Source organism: Salvelinus fontinalis, chromosome 9 (assembly GCF_029448725.1).
Source record: "Salvelinus fontinalis isolate EN_2023a chromosome 9, ASM2944872v1, whole genome shotgun sequence".
Lineage (NCBI taxonomy): Eukaryota > Metazoa > Chordata > Actinopteri > Salmoniformes > Salmonidae > Salvelinus > Salvelinus fontinalis.
This window is the reverse complement of record NC_074673.1, coordinates 18,339,181-18,347,483: the sequence shown is the minus strand read 5'-3', so window position 1 is coordinate 18,347,483 and position 8,303 is coordinate 18,339,181.

Below are 8,303 nucleotides of genomic sequence, written 5' to 3'. Positions count from 1 at the left end.
GCATTTGTTCGGGCTGCAATCTGAGGTGCAGTTGACGCTATTGAACTTATCCTCTGCAGCAGAGGTAACTCTGAGTCTTCCTTGTCTTCCTTTCCTGTGGCGGTCCTCATGTGAGGCAGGTTCAGCATAGCGCTTGATGGTTTTTGCGACTGCACTTGAAGAAACTTTCAAAGTTCTTGAAATGTTCCAGATTGACTGACTGTCATGTCTTAAAGTAATGATGGACTGTCGTTTCTCTTTGCTTATTTGAGCTGTTCTTGTCATAATATGGACTTAGTCTTTTACCAAATAGGGCTATCTTCTGTATACCCCTTGTCAGGGAAAAATGACATACTTACCTGATTTGTTTGATATTAATCGTAAACGGTTACATATTTAACTAAGAGTAAGACTGGCCTGTTAATGCTGAGTTTTTATGGTGTCAGCTCTAGGGGTGGTGGGTAGCCTAGTGGTTAGAGCGTTGGGCCAGTAACTGAAAGGTTGCTAGATTGAATCCCTGAGCTGACAAGGTAAAAATCTGTTGTTCTGCCCCTGAACAAGGCAGTTAACCCACTGTTCCTAGGCTGTCATTGTAAATAAGAATATTTTCTTAACTGACTTGCCTAGTAAAATCTAAATAGATTCCTGCAGTTATTCTGGGTGTCTGGTTAAGGAAATGGGTTTAGCTAGGGATAGCTTGCGCTGACAATGACTTGGTGTTTAAAAGCTGGCATTCTATAGACAAGATGTGTGTGACCTGAGATAACCTGGAAGAGTTTAGAACAATGCCTTGTTGTTTCATCTTCCTGACATCTGGGGAACTATGCTGGGTTGGAAGTAAAACAACATCCCGTGTAGATAATAACTAGGAGATGGACCAAGATGGCTTATGGGAACGGTAGAAATGACTGACTGAGCATTTAGGGCTTATATAAGATCTCTGTTTTTTCATTATCAGTTAAGCTCTCGGCAACACAACTTAGAGTGTGCGGTCGACAGTTTAATTATTGCAATAATTAATCGATGTTGAAAAAGATGATTGTTTGAATAATTGTCCAAGTCTCTCTCAGTACTGAAATTTCCACTACACACCCCTATCTTGTCACAACACAACTGATTGGCTCAAACGCATTAAGAAGGAAAGAAATTCCACAAATTAACTTTTAACAAGGCAAACCTGTTAATTGAAATGCATTCCAGGTCCACCTCATGAAGCTGGTCGCGAGAATGCCAAGACTGTGCAAAGGCAAAGGGTGGCTACTTTGAAGCATCTCAAATATAAATCTCCATAAATCTCCATCTTATAATCTCCACCCGGCACAGCCAGAAGAGGACTGGCCACCCCTCATAGCCTGGTTCCTCTCTAGGTTTCTTCCTATGTTCCTGCCGTTCTAGGGAGTTTTTCCTAGCCACCGGGATTCTACACCTGCATTGCTTGCTGTTTGGGGTTTTACGCTGGGTTTCTGTACAGCACTTTGATATATCAGCTGATGTAAGAAGGACTATATAAATACATTTGATTTGAAAGTATATTTAGCTTTGTTTAACACTTTTTTGCTCACTACATGATTCCATATGTGTTATTTCATAGTTTTGATGTCTTCACTATTATTATTCTACAATGTAGAAAATAGTACAAATAAATAAAAAATCAGAATGAGTAGGTGTGTCCAAACTTTTGACTGGTACTGTAGATGCACCTTAAAGCATTACATATGGATCCCTGAACTGGGGTATCAGCTTTCCCAGTGACACCCACAGAATACAACTCAAATAAAACAGTCATAGGTCCTATTGCAGTACTATGTCTGTGCGAAATCACCTCTCTAGTAAGCCTATTTAAGTATTGAACATTAATTTTGCACTGTAAAGCATTAAATATGGATTGTGGATACATGAAATGGGGTATCAGTCTACTCAGTGACGCACACAAGACATTACTCTGAAGATTGTACACAAATATTAGCGTCATAGCTCTTATTGCAGGACATTTACTGTGGAAAATCAACTCAAGGAAAGTACAGGAAGAATACATAATTCATTCAACAGTATTCTCTTTCCTATGGTCATTCATTCTCTCACCTCAGAGAAGAAGGGATAATATGTGAGAATAATATATGCTCAGAAATAGAGGAAAAACAGTAGAGATTGAAATGAATAAAAATGACTTATAAAATCAATGAAATTATGTATGGGTAACATTAACTGACTCAACGACTTTGTCTGAATAATTAATGAATTATATTATTGTTAGCAATTTTATTACAATAGGCCTACAGTTATCATAGGCTACTAATAATAATATAATATAGCGAGTCATGCGTGCATACATGTTTTTGTATGGGTGGTCCCAGGAAATAGCTTACATTTCAGTTAAAGTGGCAATCAGCAGTTGCTACTTTTTTAAAAACGTTTTGGACCAATTGTTTCTTGAAGAATACAACTCATCAGCTTAGTTTGACTGTTATTTAGCTCGTCTGGTAGGCTTGTGTCACTGGGCAGCTCTCGGCTGTGCTTCCCTTTGTAGTCTGTAATGGTTTGCAAGCCCTGCCACATTTGAGGAGCGTCGGAGCCGGTGTAGTAGGATCTTAGTCCTGTACTGACGCTTTGACTGTTTGATGGTTCGTCGGAGGGCATAGCGGAATTTCTTGTTGCCTGTAATCCATGGCTTCTGGTTGGGGTATGTACATACAGACACTGTTGGTACGACGTCCTCGATGCACTTATTGATAATGCCAGTGACTGATGTGGTGTACTCCTAATGCCATCGGAAGACTCCTGGAACATATTCCAGTCTGTTCTAGCAAAACAGTCCTGTAGTTTAGTATCTGCTTCATCTGATCAATTTTTTATAGACCGAGTCACTGGTGCTTCCTGCACCAGTGACTCGGTCTATAAAAGGAGGATAGAATTATGGTCAGATTTGCCAAATGGAGGGCGAGGAAGAGCTTTGTACGCGTCTCTGTGTGTGGAGTAAAGGTGACCTATAATGTTTTTCTCTCTGATTGCACATTTAAAATGCTGATAGAAATGAGATAAAACTGATTTAAGTTTCCCTGCGTTAAAGTCCCCGGCCACTAGGAGCGCCACCTTTGGTTGAGCGTTTTCCTGTTTGCTTATGGCGGTATATAGCTCATTGAGTGCGGTTTTGGTGCCACCATCGTTCTGTGGTGGTAGGTAGACAGCTACGAAAAATACAGATGAAAATACTCTAGTAAGATACTGTGGTCTACAGCTTATCATGAGATTACCTCAGGGGAGCAAGACCTTGAGATCTTGAGACTTCCTTAGATATCGTGGACCAGCTGTTGTTTATATATATATGGATAGGCATATTAGCTACTTGTCGCCTGATCCTCACAAGGCAACCTGATCTTTTTCTGCGAAATCTCAGTTTCCTTCTCCTGCGAATGAATGGGGATCTGGGCCTGGTTGGTTGGGTGTCTGTAGTATTTCCCTCCCATCCGACTCATTGAAGAAAAACTCTTTGTCTAATCTGAGATGAGTAATCCCAGTTCTGATGTCCAAAAGCTATTTTCGGTCATAAGAGACGGTAGCCGCAACATTATGTACAAAACAGGTTATGAACAACGCGAAAAAAACAAACAAAATGACATGGTTGGTTAACTTCTCTGGGATATGTGGGTAGCGTCCCACTTGGCCAAATGCCAGAAAAAATGTAGCGCACCAAATTCAAATATATTACTATAAAAATCTATCTTTCATGAAATCACACATGAAAGACACCAACTTAAAGCTACACATGTTGTGAATCCAGCCAACATGTCTGATTTCAAAAAGGATTTAGGGGGAAAGCACACCAAACAATTATGTTAGCTCAGTACGTAGCCACAGAAAAACACAGCCATTTTCCCAGCAAAAGATAGTAGTCACAAAAAACAGAAATAGAGATAAAATGAATCACTAACCTTTGATGATCTTCATCAGATGACACTCATAGGACATCATGTTACACAATACATTTATGTTTTGTTCGATAATGTGCATATTTATATCCACAAATCTCGGTTTACATTGGCGCCATGTTCAGAAATGTCTCCAAAATATCCGGAGAAATTGCAGAGAGCCACGTAAATAACAGAAATACTCATCATAAACTTTGATGAAAGATACATGTTTTACATAGAATTAAAGATACACTTGTTCTTAATGCAACCGCTGTGTCAGATTTCAAAAAACCTTTACGTAAAAAGCACACCATGCAATGATCTGAGACGGCGCTCAAAAATAACAACATTTCTCCGCCATGTTGGAGTCAACAGATATACGAAATTACATCATAGATATTCCCTTACATTTGATGATCTTCATCAGAATGCACTCCCAGGAATCCTAGTTCCACAATAAATCGTTGTTTTGTTCGATAATGTCCATTACTTATGTCTAAGTAGCTACTTTTGCTAGCATGTTTAGTGTACATGTCCAAACGCTCACGCAGATGCAGGCGAACTCGGACGAAAACTTCAAAAAGTTATATAACAGGTCGAATAAACTGGTCAAACTAAGTAGAGAATCAATCTTCAAGATGTTGTTATCATAACTATAATGTTCCAACCGGAGAATTCCTTTATGTCTCTAGAAGTTATGGAAAGCAAGACGATATCGTTTGGAACGTGCATGACCAGGAACTGGCATTCTGCCAGACCAATGACTAAAACACCTCCCATCCGGCTCAACATCACAGTAGAGGCTTCATTCCACATTCTACAGACTGTTGACATCTAGTGGAAGGCGTAGGAAGTGCAAACAGTTCCATATCTTACAGGGAATTGAATAGGCGATTAGTTGAACATCGACCAGCCTCAGAATTCTCACTTCCTGTTTGGATTTCTTCTCAGGTTTTTGCCTGCCATATGAGTTCTGTTATACTCACAGACATCATTCAAACCGTTTTAGAGACTTCAGAGTGTTTTATATCCAATAGTAATAATATTATGCATATATTAGCATCTGGGACAGAGTAGGAGGCAGTTCACTATGGGCACGCAATTCATCCAAAAGTGAAAATGCTGCCCCCTATCACAAAGAAGTTAAGAGCCGATAAATAAAGGATGTGGATAAATCTGGTAAATGGTCGCAGATTCATAGCACTGTCTATGAATTTGAGAGTGCTTACATTTCTCCAGCCCCATCCCTCAGCTTTTTACAGAAATGTTTTCCTTAGTATACATTTTGATTGAACACATTCGTTCATAAAGGCTAGTCTACTAGCCTATATGCTTATATGACCATTAAACACAGTTTAGTTTAACTTGAATGGATAAAGAGCAGGTGGTCCAAACGGGATGCGTCTCTGTGGCTAAGTGTTATTGGCACTGAAATAATTGTATCATAAGTATAGTAGGAAAATAGTCTTTATAGATCAATGTGTCTATATCACATGTAGGCTTGTCTGTTGTTTAGGGCCACGCTAAAAATGAATCATATTTACAGAGTGATTGCACAACATGTAATGGGGTAGCCTAGGCAGATCAGACCTGGGTTCAAATACTATTCCAGGTAGTTAAATTACTTTTCAATACATTTCAAAACAAGAATTCAGATTGCATTTATATGAAAAAACAAGTAGTTGAATATTGGAATGTATTTGGGAATACACTTGGAAAGTATTTGAAAATAATCAAATACAATGATTCATTTAACACTGCCATGTGAAAATAGTAATTGAAATAAAAATGTACAAGTAACTATTCAAATAATCAAATAAAAGTAGGCCTACATGTTTGCGGCTGTTTATTTGAAAATACTCAAATACACAGAAAAAAGTATTTTAATAAGAAATACTCAAATACACACGTATTTGAACCCGCAGGCCCGAGGCAGGTATATAATTAAATAGTCGTCTTTTTTAATTATAAAAAATATGTTTATTTTTGGCCTATTGGTAAACTCGGGGATGCTGTATTCAGAGGACAATACTCCACATCCACATTATTATGGCCCGCTTGCACTTCTCCCCGCAATGTTCTGTGCACAGCCCGACCCTCTAGCACGACGCCCTAATGTCAGGTGCGCTCTGCTCAGCATCCCTCCACCAGAGACCGCGAAGACAGATGCTGACTGGGAGAAACGCCAAATCCACCGCGTCACACGAATCATTCGCGATGGGACAGACTCATAATGAAGACGTGAAATATTTATTCACATCCTTTTATTCCTGTTTCAGTCTTTGGGGTCTCTAATTTCAATTTTTGTGGAGTTTAATTTGGCTGTCCTATAGCTACGGCTTCCTGGTTTGGGGGATTGAGCTGAGTTGGGTTAGGCTGGACAGGCCGTTTCTATTATATAATGTATGGTTTGGACAATGGGTGCGCGTGGATGGATTTCAGCGCGACTTTAGAGTCTGAAATCCAAACCGAAGATCAGATGAAAGGATGAGGTCTCTTTTTTCACCCAGGTCTCTCTGTATGTCTATCTAATTATCAACAGCAGGTCAGTGGGAGAAGAGGGGAGTATTAGAGGTGCTCACCTGTAGGCCTATATATTGAGGAGATGTGAGCCGCAATGTACAGTTCAAGCGGGACTTTTCAGGGACAGAGTGCCATTTCGACAAGCGCCATTTCAGGGAATATGGTTATGGAGGAAGAGACAGCCACACTCGATGGACGGCACAGGTTGTATAAAATAAAATATGTCTCTGAGCTGAAATGGCTTGGTTTTAAAGGAAAGCATTAAGTTTTTGCTTGGCTTAATGAAAGGTTTTGTGTTGATTTGACTTGTTGGTTATTAGAAATAACCTTTTAGACTAACTAGGCTAGGCCTATTTTAAAACTGGAAAAGGCAAACGCGTGCTTCATGGCACGGGTTACGCTAGAGATTTCTCCTCATTCTCGAGCTAGAACTATTGCTTGGGTTCACTATATCCGCCATCCGGGGAACGTCCTTCCATCCAGGGGCAGTGTATTAGAGCACGAACTGCACGCGCACTCAACAATATCCAATATTGCCATCAAAAACTTGAGAAATGTATGCGAAAGCTTTAAAGCCTAATGCGATTGTTTTTGTAGTAGGCTATAAATAAATGTAATGCTCGTATCAATATTGCCAATAGGCTCAAAAAAACGTAATAGAATCTAAAATGATTAGTGTTGTTACCATCAGCTATCTTAATATGTTCGCCAAATCCGTCAAGTGGCACACAGCACGGGACAGCTGTGCATCTCCACGCACTAAAGAGGTCTGTGACACTGACGAACTGCGCAAGACGTTGATTAGCAGCAGGAGGAGAGGGAGGATGGCAGCATGGAGTAATCCCTCTCCACTGGGTTAAGATGCTTACCAACGAGTTACCTTTCCACCTGAAAATCTCCGGCCAGGCAGCCCAAACAGACGGAGCACCGGGAGAGATGGAGAGATAGAGGGGCCGGGAGGCCGGCGGTGGAGAGAAGAGAGCATGGGGTGTTTGTCTGTTTTTCAGGTCAGGATGAGGATGCCGTCATTTAGGTGATGTGGCCTTCGTTCAGGTATGTAGCTATTCCTCGAAGAGCGAAGGAGGGAATAAGTAAGGGGGAGAAAACAGTCATTGAGTATAAAGATGTATGACCCTTCTACAGTGTATTATTTTTGCGTGCGTAAAGTACGCATGGATTATTTTATTTTATTTCGCAGTTCGCATTAGGGCATGTCATTTTATTAACAGTAGTCCCCGCATCTTAAAAGAGAAAACTATCTTTTTTTCATTTCACATAAAATAAACCTTTTACAATTTACGTGGTGTATGCTGTGTTACTTCAAACATTGAATTAAAAGTGGTCGCCTAGTCTTTTGAAAAATGTATTTTAATCTAATTGTAATTGTAGGCTATATACTCTATATCAGAAAAGCTAGATCACTTCTCGGAAAATATGAGTGAGGCCTACAATTCAGTTTGATCAAATTAAATTACACAGCATTCTAAGTAGCTAGAGCTACAGTTAATTATTTTAAGTTGGCTTCTCGTGCTTTACAGAAATTATTTATAGGCCAACAAAAACCATATAATCACTTTTTAGTCCATATGTAGGCTACAAAGCGGTGACTGACAGATTAAACTATATTTGTAAAAAATTATCAAGGTCGTTTGTGGATGATTACAGGCCTACACTAAACTACCCTCTTGGTGAACCCTCTCGTGCCCTCCTTCCAGGGTTAGTATTTCCAAATCGTTCTTAAAATAACAGGAGGTGGAGGAGAGTAGACTGCGTCATCATCAGACAAATGCGATTACCTCCAGCATCGAGTGCATTCTAAAGAAAGGTGAACTCAGCCGCTCCCCTAGACACGCAGCTAGGCCTGCGGATATTCTTCATAGCCTATACCTGCAT